The sequence below is a fragment of the Pseudophryne corroboree genome, chromosome 3 (genome assembly GCF_028390025.1).
Source record: "Pseudophryne corroboree isolate aPseCor3 chromosome 3, aPseCor3.hap2, whole genome shotgun sequence".
NCBI lineage: Eukaryota > Metazoa > Chordata > Amphibia > Anura > Myobatrachidae > Pseudophryne > Pseudophryne corroboree.
The window spans coordinates 52,346,903-52,361,579 of record NC_086446.1 but is presented as its reverse complement, the minus strand read 5'-3'; the positions used below and the strand labels follow the sequence as shown (position 1 = coordinate 52,361,579).

Sequence of the window (14,677 nt, the reverse complement as noted above, 5' to 3'; positions counted from 1 at the left end):
AAAAATAATATAAAGAAGATACTTATGACACATATTCTGTGTCATAAGGGGTGGTCTTCAGTATGCCGACTGACAGGATCCCGGCGCACAGTATACCGGTGCCGGAATCACAACAGCCGGCATACCGACACTTATTCTCCCTCGTGGGGGTCCACGACCCCCCTGGAGGGAGAATAAAATAGTGTGGATCGCGTAGCACACCACCGTGCCCGCAGCATGGCCAGCGCAGCAAGCCCGCAAGGGGCTCATTTGGGCTCGCCACACTGTCGGTAAGCCGTCCTCCCATAGATAATAGGAACGGGGAAAGATTGGGGGGCGGGGCCCAAGTACTGGGCTGTAAAAGCCCATTGAAAAAGATTGTGAAAGCGGCACTGAAACAAGTGCCTCGCTGACAGGGACACCACCCCCATGTCAGCGAGACACTTGTGATTGGACAGCGGATCCAGTGCTGGATCCGCTGTCCAATCATCCACAGCGTGAGGCGGAAGTGGCGGCGGGTCCCGGCGGTGACTGTTGTCGGAGGTAGCCGGGAGCAGCGGTGGCCGTGAAGTAGTGAGTGCGGCTCTCCCCTGTCCTGATCCGCAGGCTCCGTCCTCCCGCTCACAGCAGCACATTAGTGTTGAGTGCGGCTCTCCCCTGCTACATCCTCCCACTCACAGGCAGCAGCACTCACAGCCGGCAGCAGGTTAGTCTCTCTCTCTCTCCCCCTCCTCTTTTACCCCTCCTGTGTATTGCTTCAAGAACCAAGTCTGTAAGTATTTTCCTTTTTTCAGGTACCCCTATTGGAATCTAAGTGGACGTCATTGGCGTGGGATGTAGGCAAGTAATCTCTCTCTCATTTTTACAGGTACCCCTATTGGATTCTACATGGACAAGTGGACGTGATCGGCGTGGGATGTAGGTAAGTATGTGTGAGTGTGTAAGTGTGTTTTAATAAATGTCTACTTTCACAGTGTGTGTCTTGTGTTTTTATTTGGGTATTTTTAGTTGTAGAACTACAGGTACCAGCGGGCCCATTATTTCCCCGCATGCTGGTACTTGAGATTCTCCAAGTACCAGCACACGGGGAGGCTTGCTGGGCCTTGTAGTTCCACAACAAAAAGCAATATTCTTTGTTAACACACTTATGGCTATCAGCCCGGCATCCACAGCCCAAGGGTGCTGGGGACAGCCTCGGGCTGGGTGCCTAGAGGTGGGGACCCCTTGATTTAAGGGGTCCCCACTCCTCCAGGGAACCCCAGCTAGGGGTGACTGTCACAACTGAGGGCTGGTGCTGACTGGAGGAAGCCTCAGTTGTAAGGGGAAAGATGTAATTAAACTTGGGAGGTAGTATAGGACTCTTAGACATGCAGTACCCAAGCCCGAAGGCATGCTATGACAACTGGAGTAAAAGTTAACAGGTTTAATTCAAGCACAGTTCAGATGGTACATAGGCAGCAGTGTCAGATATGGTAAATTAAATGACAATACAGTTTCTGTAAAGAGCAGTAGTGATGGAGATGCTTCTGGGTGTGGAAATATATATGGTCCAGGTAGACCTAGGATATGGTATGTCCTTTATCCAACAACCATCCGCTGAGTGATGGAATAGCGGGAGGAACTAACCAGCAGGTGTTCACTGGAAGCTGGTTGTATTGGTTAGAAATACTAATGCTGCTGGGAAGGCCGGATGGAACCGGACAAATGATGAACTGTGGTAGAGTTGATGCACGACTGTAGCTGGAGAATAGCTAGTAGCACTGGTGATGCTAGAGATCGCTGGAATTCAGATGGTCGATGGCGGAGCACCAATGATATCTGGAATTCGATGGCGGAGCACCGATGGTATCTGGAATATGAGGGTGGAGCACCGATGGTATGTGGAAGCAGAACACTGCTGGAAGCTGGATGCTGGAAGCCGGTGTTAAACACTGTCAGTTGCAGGAAGCAATGTGAGAACACTGCAGAGTCAGGCTGCACCGCTGGGTGGTGAACTGGTGCGGGTATCTAGAGGAGTTGGAGACAGGAGCTGGAATACCTGAGAAGCAAACAACCACAAAACAGGGAGACAGGTATCGCTGGGGATGACAACCAAAGCACTGACAACTTCCTGGTTCAGGAACAGGATATTTATACCTGCAGAGGAGCAGGCATTGGTTGATCAATTTGAGCAGAGTTCAGCAGCACAGCGCGTTGGTGGAATACTGTCATGTGATTGAAACCAACATGGCTGCACCCATACTAGCATTTGGAGGGAAAGTCAGTTTGTGGAGCCATGTGAAGAACAACAGTAATGGCGGTGGAGGCCGCAGAGGACTGGAGACGCCAACTTGCACACTTGATCCACAGAGATGGCGGCGGAGGCCGCATCGGGCAGGAGACGCCATGCAGCTTTATTATACATTGGGAGTACAGGAATGGCGACGGAGGCCGCGGAGGGCAGTTTGCGCTATTCTTAACCTTTTGAGACTTCTGAGATAGCGTCTACGGAATGACAAGGAGGAGATGTGGAGTGAGGATGTCAGCAACACGACTGAGACCTGGCCCTGGAGCGCTGAGCCAGCCTCAGGAGACACCTGAAAGATAGATAATGGCGTCTAGTTACCCGGATCGTGACAGTGACTATTTGGGGGGGGGTAATGCAACGGCTGCAGGGACCTACATAGATGTGTCCCCCGGCTGTGGCATTATGTCCCTGGCTAGTGGAACCCGGTGCTAGTATTAAAAATACAGGGGACCCCTACATCTTTTACCCCCGTATTTTTGGAACCAGGACTGGACTAAGAGCCTGGTGCTGGTTGTCTAAATACGGGGAACCCCTGTCCAATTTTTCCCCCAGTATTTAAACAACCAGGACCGGCTCAAAGAGCCCGAGGCTGGTTATACTTTGGAGGGGGGACCTCACGCATTTATTTATTTTTTACATTTAACCCATTCAGATCCTTTTCCATTAAGTTAATGGAAGCCCTGGACAACAAAATTGCATTCATGTCCTCCTCCCACTCCCTTCCCAGTCCCAAACACTCATTTATTTATTTTTATACAAATGTACAATATATTAAATGTATGATGAGCAGGCAGGCAGCGGGCATTGACGGCATCGGACTGAGATGCAAATTAGTGGCGGAGGGCTGGGTCAGTTGATGGTGGGTGTAAGCCATTGGTGGTGGTAGCGGGCAGCGGCTCAGGGGCAGTAGCGGGCATTGGCTCGGCGGCAGTAGGGGTCATCGGCAGGATTCGGCGAACCTTATGGCTGTTGCCTCACCAGCCACTGACCTCACCGCACGCCACTGTGACATACACCATAATGCCCCATATAACATTAAGTGCCCCTTATACTATATTATGCCCCACACAATAGTTCCCCTTACACCATATTATGCCACACACAATAGTGCCCCTTACACCATATTATGCCCCTGATACCGTATTATGTCATACACAGTAATGCACAGGTCACCAGATTATGCCCCTCACAGTAATGCCCAGCCCAGGACACCAGATTATGCCCCACACAGTAATGCCCAGGACACCAGATTATGCCCCACACAACTCTACACAGCGTGTGGAGTACTATGGATGTGCAGGAAAGTCATATGAGGACTTCACTGAGCAGGTAGACGCAACCAGCAGGGGTATTGGGGGGTGCCCCGTGCGATTGCACGGCTCACCAGCTGGGAGAAAAGACCCTGGATTGCATTTCATTCTGTTCTAGCAATAATGAAAACAGGACATTAATATGAATAGAAAAAAATTATATTAAGCTGTACAACTGTTTATAAATACATTTTACAAAATATACATTTTGAAGAAAAGAAATAAATTGGATTTTTTTAACCAGTAAACTCCACACAAACTATTCATCTAGCCATGACAATTCTGCTCCTTCCCCCCCAAAAGATGGCTTATTAGCACCATAATTAAAGAGAAGTTCCTCCCTAGTCCTGATGTCCTTTGTGGCCCCCAGTAATAATGTAGGAGTGTCCCTATCAGAAAGGAGACACATGAGGGCTTTATGTTAGACTTCTTCTTTGAATGGTTAATAGGTTCAGGGGAAATTTGAGGAAAAATGAGAAGGGGTAGTGGACAAGTGGAATAGCCTCCCATCAGAGGTGGTAGAGGGTAAGACAGTATGGCAATATATACATGCATGGGATAGACATAAGGATATCCTTACAAAGAAATAAGGATCAAATAAGTTTTGAGATAAAAATATGGTAAAAAAAAAAAAAAGGGCAGACTAGATGGGCCAAGTGGTTCTTATCTGCCGACACATTCTATGTTTCTATATTCATCCTCATCTTCATTATCATCCCTTGTCCTTTTTCTTCTTCTTATTGCTTCAACGTCTCTGGAAAAGCAAAAAGACTATGTTATCTTTTTTGGACAATTATTAATAGTGCATTTCCACCTGATAATATACCGTTTTTACCTTGATGTTGATGCCTGAGGTTCTTCTTCAGATCCCAGGATGTTTACCCTTCTAGATTCCATCATCAGATCATTTATTTTTTTCCTGTAGCGCCTCTGCGCGGTGGTTTCCGAGTGTCCCATATACCTGGCAATTGCCCTCACCATATCAGCTGCACACCTAGATGGCAGAGAGGACTCCGTGACACGACGCATTTCCTGGCTTGTCACAGGCGTCAGATTAAATCTAGAAAGGGAAATGATATATAGTATATTGAATAGGGAAAATGTTGACTGGTATGAATGGACCAATATGTTGCTTAATCCAGATGTTTTGCTCACCCTCAATGTTTTGCTTATCCCCATTAGGAAATTTAATCAGTATAGGGTTTCAGTATGACTTACTGATGGACGGGATGCCGGCGGTGTGTATACCGACAGCGTCATCCCGTTCATGAGAATCCTGACAGCCCCCCATTAAGCCCCCTAACCCTCACCTTTTCCCTACCCTAACCCTCCCTTGTGTGTGCCTAACCCTATCCCTCTCCACTTGGTGCCTAACCCTCCCTCCCCTGTCCCTAACCCAAACCTTCCCGTGCCTGCACCCTAACCCGCCTTCTATGTGCCTAACCCTCCCTCCCCTGTACCTAACCCAAACCTTCCCGTGCCTGCACCCTAACCCGCCTTCTATGTGCCTAACCCTCCCTCCCCTGTACCTAACCCAAACCTTCCCGTGCCTGCACCCTAACCCCCCTTCTATGTGCCTAACCCTTCCCTCCCTGTCCCTAACCCAAACCTTCCCGTGCCTGCACCCTAACCCTAACCTCCTCTTCAATGTGCCTAACCCTCCCTCCCCTGTCCCTAACCCAAACCTTCCCGTGCCTGAACCCTAACCCGCCTTCTATGTGCCTAACCCTCCCTCCCCTGTACCTAACCCAAACCTTCCCGTGCCTGCACCCTAACCCGCCTTCTATGTGCCTAACCCTTCCTTCCCTGTCCCTAACCCAAACCTTCCTGTGCCTGCACCCTAACCCCCCTTCTATGTGCCTAACCCTCCCTCCCCTGTCCCTAACCCAAAACTTCCCGTGCCTGCACCCTAACCCTAACCTCCCCTTCTGCTGCCTAACCCTCCCTACCCTTTCCCTAACCCAAACCTTCCCGTGCCTGCACCCTAACCCTAACCCCCTTCTATGTGCCTAACCCTCCCTCCCTGTCCCTAACCCAAACCTTCCCGTGCCTGCACCCTACCCCTAACTTCCCCTTCTATGTGCCTAACCCTCCCTCCCCTGTTCCTAACCCAAACCTTCCCGTGCCTGCACCCTAACCCTAACCTCCCCTTGTATGTGCCTAACCCTCCCTCCCCTGTCCCTAACCCAAACCTTCCCATGCCTGCACCCTTACCCCCCTTCTATGTGCCTAACCCTCCCTCCCCTGTCCCTAACCCAAACCTTCCCGTGCCTGCACCCTAACCTCTCCTTCTATGTGACTAACCCTCCCTCCCCTGTCCCTAACCCTAACCCTCCCGTGCCTGCACCCTAACCCTATCCCCCCTTCTATGTACCTAACCCTCCCTCCCCATCCCTAATCCAAACCTTCCCGTGCCTGCACCCTAACCCCCCTTCTATGTGGCTAACCCTCCCTCCCCTTCTATGTGCCTATCCCTCCCTCGTCCCTAACCTTCCCATGCCTGCACCCTAACCCTAACGCCCCTTCTAACCCTCCCTCCCCGTCCCTAACCCAAACCTTCCTGTGCCTGTACCCTAACCATATCCCCCCTTCTATGTGCCTAACCCTCCCTCCACTGTCCCTAACCCAAACCTTCCCGTGCCTGCACCCTAACCTCCCCTTCTATGTGCCCAACCCTCCCTCCCCTGTCGCTAACCCAAACCTTCTGTGCCTGCACCCTAACCCTAACCTCCCCTTCTATGTGCCTAACCCTCCCTCCCCCGTCCCTAACCCAAACCTTCCCGTACCTGCACCCTAACCTCCCCTTCTATGTGCCTAACCCTCCCTCTGCCGTCACTAAACCCAAACCTTCCCGTGCCTGCACCCTAACCCTAACCTCCCTTCTATGTGCCTAACCCTCCCTCCCCTGTCCCTAACCCAAACCTTCCGTGCCTGCACCCTAACCCTAACCCCCCCCCCTTCTATGTGCCTAACCCTCCCTCCGCCGTCACTAAACCCAAACCTTCCCGTGCCTGCACCCTAACCCTAACCTCCCCTTCTATGTGCCTAACCCTCCCTACGCCGTCACTAAACCAAAACCTTCGCGTGCCTGCACCCTAACCCTAACCTCCCCTTCTATGTGCCTAACCCTCCCTCCCCTGTCCCTAACCCAAACCTTCCGTGCCTGCACCCTAACCCCCCCTTCTGCTGCCTAAACCTAACCCCCCCTCAGCAGGACAGCACCGGATCCCAATGTCATAACTAAAGGTATGCCAGCTGTTGAAATTTTGATGCCGGCATCTTGTTTTGCGTTGGTATATCGACGCCGTGTTTGTGTCCTCCCTTGGGATCCCGGCATCAGATCCCGGTGGTCGATTTCCCCATTTGTCGGAAGGCTAGCTGCTTCCCCACTATAGTTCTATGCTGCATGCATGTCATCGTCACTCACCTGTGGTGGAATCTTGCCAGGTCATTTGAAGCATTATATATTTTTTCCCCCTTTGTCGAGATGAAAAAATGTTTGTTGTCCCGGGCACTGTGGAAGAACGTGGGCCTGATCTTCTGGAAATAGACATCAAACCACTGATAGGAAAGAGATATAGAAGTCATCTTTGCTGCAGGGCTGGACTTGCATTATACATTATACATGTTACCTTATTCTATGGTGTATTTTCTCCAATGTATAGCTGTTATCAATCTGGTACATTATCACTAGGAGAATTTACTATATCTACATATCTCTCTCTCATATACTGAATATACATCTCAAGGGCCCCAGCCTTTGCACTCTTTAATGGATAGGAAAACCAATGTGGCACCTGGCTACACCCCCTCTGTAGACTGGCCACACCCCTAAACATGGGCCCCTACCACTGGGTTTCCCAGTGGGCCCTTCATGCCCCAGTCTGACACTGCTTTGTCGTCACATGTCTTAATTAAATGACAAAGGTATAAAAAGATAAATGCTTGAAATAGAAACTAGTGTAGAGGAGGCCATGGGGTACAGAGTGCTGGGGAGGAATGGGAGACAGAGAAATAAGAAAGGTGAATAAGGTAGCACAGTGGACAGTGGAAGAGAGGTGTGTCTTGCATTACACTAGAAGAGAAGAAACAGAACAATAGAAACATTTGATACGCACCATTTCCTCTTCCTCTACAAGAGCAAAAGTAGCATCTTGCTGGGTGGGAGTTTTCTGGTTCTTCATATCAATAATAGCCGTCTTTACCACTTTATCCCCCTCTTTATATTGATGGGCTCTTCTCTGACGCCACTCAGTCACCTGCAGGTAATAAACAAGGTCAAAATGTAGAGTTTATTTGGGGGCCCTGATTCAGATGACGCTGGAGGTGCTGTCACTCCTGTTTCCATGGAAGCAGCAGCAATAGCATCAATAGGGTAATGTCTCCTGTGCTCTAGTAATCCATGCTGCATGCTAGGGTGCAGCATCAGATCACCTCCATCACCATTGGCTGGCTGCGTGACCCATGGAGTTGTGCAGGCCGGCTTCCACAGATCCAACAAATCCTGGTCTCATAACTCCCCCAAAATGTCAGCAGACTGTCACTCACTTACAGATCTGTATCCAGTATCCAGTATTAGGATCCTGGCAGCCTAACCCTAACCCTCCCCCTGCAGCCTAACCCTCCCCCTGCAGCCAAACCCTAACCCTCCCCCTACAGCCTAATCCTGACCCTCCCCAGTGGTGCCCAACACCGAACCCCCTCCCCGCAGCCTAAACCTAACCCTCCTCCTGCAGCCTAACCCTGACCCTCCCCAGTAGTGCCTAACCTGGACCCTCCCCCTACAGCCTAACCCTAACCCTCCCCCTGCAGCCTAACCCCCCCCCCCCCCCCCTGCAGCCTAACTCTAGCCCTCCCCAGTGGTGCCTAACCCTTCAGTGAAGCCACGCCCCCTTTTCCATAAACCACGCCCCTAACCCTAACCTCCTGCCATGTTGGGAACCTGGTGTCAGTATTTTGAGCATTGCGCCTTATTCAGGTTTGTTAGCAAACTAAAAAAGTAAGCAATTGAGCAAAACCATGTGCACTGCAGGGGGGGGGGCAGATGTAACATGTGCAGAGTGAGTTAGATTTGGGTGGGGTGTGTTCAAACTGAAATCTAAATTGCAGTGTAAAAATAAAGCAGCCAGTATTTACCCTGCACAGACACAATATACCCCACCCAAATCTAACTCTCTCTGCACATGTTACTTCTGCCCCACCTGCAGTGCACATGGTTTTGCCCATTAGTGTGTCTTTTTGGGTTGCTAACAAACCTGAATAACCCCCAGTGTTGGGATTCCGGTGTCGATATTCAGACAACAGGGATCCTGAGTGCTAGGATCCTGACCGGATCCCCAGTACGGGTCTGGCACTTGCAGAACATTGTGGTATGAGCCACAGTTGTGAAGGAACCTGAATCAGGGCCCGAGGCATCAGGTATTATGGGTGGTACTAAATCTTACTTACTGTCATATTTTGCACAACACCCGGTCGTTGAAGGTGCTTCAGAATGAGCACAGCTTCCAGATAGTACAGGATGGTCAGCTTTTCTTTATCTGTAAGCCGCTGATCTGTTTTAGCCTTCTGAATGGCTTCAAGAAATCCAGGCTTTGCCACCACTAGCAGCTGACGACACTCTTCCGGTGTCTTTATTTTATCCGACGGCAACTCCTTCCTGTAAATAATAAATGGAGGAATGGTTAAACATGCAGCAGCAACAATGCATGGACACAATTGCGTAGGACAAGCGAGAATTTGTCGTAATTACCCAGAAACCCCTGCTGTAGCTGTGCAGTTTCTACCAAGCTCGTATAACTATCTTTCAAATACAGGACCTAGGCCCTCATTCCGAGTTGAACGCTCGCTAGCTGTTTTTAGCAGCCGTGCAAACGCTATGCCGCCTCCCACTGGGAGTGTATTGTAGCTTAGCAGAAGTGCGAACGAAAGGATCGCAGAGCGGCTGCAAAATATTTTTGAGCAGTTTCACTTCAGACTATTCAGTTCCTGTTTTGACTAGGGATGAGCGGGTTCGGTTCCTCGGAATCCGAACCCGCCCGAACTTCAGTTTTTTTCACACGGGGCCGAGCGACTCGGATCTTCCCGCCTTGCTCGGTTAACCCGAGCGCGCCCGAACGTCATCATCCCGCTGTCGGATTCTCGCGAGGCTCGGACTCTATCGCGAGACTCGGATTCTATATAAGGAGCCGCGCGTCGCCGCCATTTTCACACGTGCATTGAGATTCATAGGGAGAGGACGTGGCTGGCGTCCTCTCCGTTTATAGAGAAGAGAGTGAGACAGTAGAGAGAGACACAGTAGTAATTTTGGGAAGCATTAGGAGGAGTACTAGTAGTTACTTGCTGAAGTGATAGATAGTGTGACTGTATTATCTGACTTGTGGGGGAGACACTGACAGTGGGGAGCAGTTAGAGTCTGAGAGCAGGACTCAGGAGTACATATAACGTACAGTGCACACTTTTGCTGCCAGAGTGCCACACTGCCATTGTGACCACACTGACCACCAGTATAATATATATTGTGATTGTCTGCTTAGGAGTACTACTTGCAAGTTGCTGATAGTGTGACCACTGACCAGTGACCTGACCACCAGTTTAATAATCACCACCAGTGAGTTTAATATATATATATATATATATATATATATAATTGTATATAATATATATATAATATTGTATACCACCTACCCGTGGTTTTTTTTTTTTTTTTCTTCTTTATACATACTACTATAGTAGCTTACTGTAGCAGTCTGCGGTGCTGCTGAGCTGACAGTGTCCAGCAGGTCCGTCATCAGTCATTACATAATAAATATATATACCTGTCCGGCTGCAGTACTAGTGATATTATATATATATATATTGATTTCATCTCATTATCATCCAGTCTATATTAGCAGCAGACACAGTACGGTAGTCCACGGCTGTAGCTACCTCTGTGTCGGCAGTCGCTCGTCCATCCATAATTGTATACCACCTAACCGTGGTTTTTTTTTTTTTTCTTCTTTATACATACTACTATAGTAGCTTACTGTAGCAGTCTGCGGTGCTGCTGAGCTGACAGTGTCCAGCAGGTCCGTCATCAGTCATTACATAATAAATATATATACCTGTCCGGCTGCAGTACTAGTGATATTATATATATATATATATATATATTGATTTCATCTCATTATCATCCAGTCTATATTAGCAGCAGACACAGTACGGTAGTCCACGGCTGTAGCTACCTCTGTGTCGGCAGTCGCTCGTCCATCCATGATTGTATACCACCTACCCGTGGGTTTTTTTTTTCTTTCTTCTTTATACATACTACTATAGTAGCTTACTGTAGCAGTCTGCGGTGCTGCTGAGCTGACAGTGTCCAGCAGGTCCGTCATCAGTCATTACATAATAAATATATATACCTGTCCGGCTGCAGTACTAGTGATATTATATATATATATATATATATTTATTTCATCTCATTATCATCCAGTCTATATTAGCAGCAGACACAGTACGGCAGTCCACGGCTGTAGCTACCTCTGTGTCGGCAGTCGCTCGTCCATCCATAATTGTATACCACCTAACCGTGGTTTTTTTTTTTCTTTCTTCTTTATACATACTACTATAGTAGCTTACTGTAGCAGTCTGCGGTGCTGCTGAGCTGACAGTGTCCAGCAGGTCCGTCATCAGTCATTACATAATAAATATATCTACCTGTCCGGCTGCAGTACTAGTGTGATATTATATATATATATATATATTGATTTCATCTCATTATCATCCAGTCTATATTAGCAGCAGACACAGTACGGTAGTCCACGGCTGTAGCTACCTCTGTGTCGGCAGTCGCTCGTCCATCCATAATTGTATACCACCTACCCGTGGTTTTTTTTTTCTTTCTTCTTTATACATACTACTATAGTAGCTTACTGTAGCAGTCTGCGGTGCTGCTGAGCTGACAGTGTCCAGCAGGTCCGTCATCAGTCATTACATAATAAATATATATACCTGTCCGGCTGCAGTACTAGTGATATTATATATATATATATTGATTTCATCTCATTATCATCCAGTCTATATTAGCAGCAGACACAGTACGGTAGTCCACGGCTGTAGCTACCTCTGTGTCGGCAGTCGCTCGTCCATCCATAATTGTATACCACCTACCCGTGGTTTTTTTTTTCTTTCTTCTTTATACATACTACTATAGTAGCTTACTGTAGCAGTCTGCGGTGCTGCTGAGCTGACAGTGTCCAGCAGGTCCGTCATCAGTCATTACATAATAAATATATATACCTGTCCGGCTGCAGTACTAGTGATATTATATATATATATATTGATTTCATCTCATTATCATCCAGTCTATATTAGCAGCAGACACAGTACGGTAGTCCACGGCTGTAGCTACCTCTGTGTCTTTTAGTTGTGCCTATTAAAATATGGAGAACAAAAATGTTGAGGTTCCAAAATTAGGGAAAGATCAAGATCCACTTCCACCACGTGCTGAAGCTGCTGCCACTAGTCATGGCCGAGACGATGAAATGCCAGCAACGTCGTCTGCCAAGGCCGATGCCCAATGTCATAGTACAGAGCATGTAAAATCCAAAACACAAAATATCAGTAAAAAAAGGACTCCAAAATCTAAAATAAAATTGTCGGAGGAGAAGCGTAAACTTGCCAATATGCCATTTACCACACGGAGTGGCAAGGAACGGCTGAGGCCCTGGCCTATGTTCATGGCTAGTGGTTCAGCTTCACATGAGGATGGAAGCACTCAGCCTCTCGCTAGAAAACTGAAAAGACTCAAGCTGGCAAAAGCACCGCAAAGAACTGTGCGTTCTTCGAAATCCCAAATCCACAAGGAGAGTCCAATTGTGTCGGTTGCGATGCCTGACCTTCCCAACACTGGACGTGAAGAGCATGCGCCTTCCACCATTTGCACGCCCCCTGCAAGTGCTGGAAGGAGCACCCGCAGTCCAGTTCCTGATAGTCAGATTGAAGATGTCAGTGTTGAAGTACACCAGGATGAGGAGGATATGGGTGTTGCTGGCGCTGGGGAGGAAATTGACAAGGAGGATTCTGATGGTGAGGTGGTTTGTTTAAGTCAGGCACCCGGGGAGACACCTGTTGTCCGTGGGAATAGGGCCGGTGACATGCCTGGTGAAAATACCAAAAAAATCAGCTCTTCGGTGTGGAAGTATTTCACCAGAAATGCGGACAACATTTGTCAAGCCGTGTGTTGCCTTTGTCAAGCTGTAATAAGTAGGGGTAAGGACGTTAACCACCTCGGAACATCCTCCCTTATACGTCACCTGCAGCGCATTCATAATAAGTCAGTGACAAGTTCAAAAACTTTGGGCGACAGCAGAAGCAGTCCACTGACCAGTAAATCCCTTCCTCTTGTAACCAAGCTCACGCAAACCACCCCACCAACTCCCTCAGTGTCAATTTCCTCCTTCCCCAGGAATGCCAATAGTCCTGCAGGCCATGTCACTGGCAATTCTGACGAGTCCTCTCCTGCCTGGGATTCCTCCGATGCATCCTTGCGTGTAACGCCTACTGCTGCTGGCGCTGCTGTTGTTGCTGCTGGGAGTCGATGGTCATCCCAGAGGGGAATTCGTAAGCCCACTTTTACTACTTCCACCAAGCAATTGACTGTCCAACAGTCCTTTGCGAGGAAGATGAAATATCACAGCAGTCATCCTGTTGCAAAGCGGATAACTGAGGCCTTGACAACTATGTTGGTGTTAGACGTGCGTCCGGTATCCGCCGTTAGTTCACAGGGAACTAGACAATTTCTTGAGGTAGTGTGCCCCCGTTACCAAATACCATCTAGGTTCCACTTCTCTAGGCAGGCGATACAGAGAATGTACACGGACGTCAGAAAAAGACTCACCAGTGTCCTAAAAAATGCAGTTGTACCCAATGTCCACTTAACCACGGACATGTGGACAAGTGGAGCAGGGCAGGGTCAGGACTATATGACTGTGACAGCCCACTGGGTAGATGTATGGACTCCCGCCACAAGAACAGCAGCGGCGGCACCAGTAGCAGCATCTCGCAAACGCCAACTCTTTCCTAGGCAGGCTACGCTTTGTATCACCGGTTTCCAGAATACGCACACAGCTGAAAACCTCTTACGGCAACTGAGGAAGATCATCGCGGAATGGCTTACCCCAATTGGACTCTCCTGTGGATTTGTGGCATCGGACAACGCCAGCAATATTGTGTGTGCATTAAATATGGGCAAATTCCAGCACGTCCCATGTTTTGCACATACCTTGAATTTGGTGGTGCAGAATTTTTTAAAAAACGACAGGGGCGTGCAAGAGATGCTGTCGGTGGCCAGAAGAATTGCGGGACACTTTCGGCGTACAGGCACCACGTACAGAAGACTGGAGCACCACCAAAAACGCCTGAACCTGCCCTGCCATCATCTGAAGCAAGAAGTGGTAACGAGGTGGAATTCAACCCTCTATATGCTTCAGAGGTTGGAGGAGCAGCAAAAGGCCATTCAAGCCTATGCAATTGAGCACGATATAGGAGGTGGAATGTACCTGTCTCAAGCGCAGTGGAGAATGATTTCAACGTTGTGCAAGGTTCTGCAACCTTTTGAACTTGCCACACGTGAAGTCAGTTCAGACACTGCCAGCCTGAGTCAGGTCATTCCCCTCATCAGGCTTTTGCAGAAGAAGCTGGAGGCATTGAAGGAGGAGCTAAAAGGGAGCGATTCCGCTAGGCATGTGGGACTTGTGGATGGAGCCCTTAATTCGCTTAACAAGGATTCACGGGTGGTCAATCTGTTGAAATCAGAGCACTACATTTTGGCCACCGTGCTCGATCCTAGATTTAAAACCTACCTTGGATCTCTCTTTCCGGCAGACACAAGTCTGCTGGGGTTCAAAGACCTGCTGGTGACAAAATTGTCAAGTCAAGCGGAACGCGACCTGTCAACATCTCCTCCTTCACATTCTCCCGCAACTGGGGGTGCGAGGAAAAGGCTCAGAATTCCGAGCCCACCCGCTGGCGGTGATGCAGGGCAGTCTGGAGTGACTGCTGATGCTGACATCTGGTCCGGACTGAAGGACCTGACAACGATTACGGACATGTCGTCTACTGT

General features: G+C 48.8%; 1 long non-coding RNA gene across 1 annotated transcript; it reads right to left on the bottom strand.

The window, feature by feature from the left end:
* Window positions 1-3,719: 3,719 nt before the first annotated feature.
* Window positions 3,720-4,632, bottom strand: LOC135057478 (uncharacterized). Its single transcript, XR_010244148.1, has 2 exons — window positions 4,412-4,632; window positions 3,720-4,330 (listed from the first exon to the last, which is right to left on the bottom strand). It is a non-coding gene; the product is annotated as an uncharacterized LOC135057478 (long non-coding RNA).
* Window positions 4,633-14,677: the final 10,045 nt, after the last annotated feature.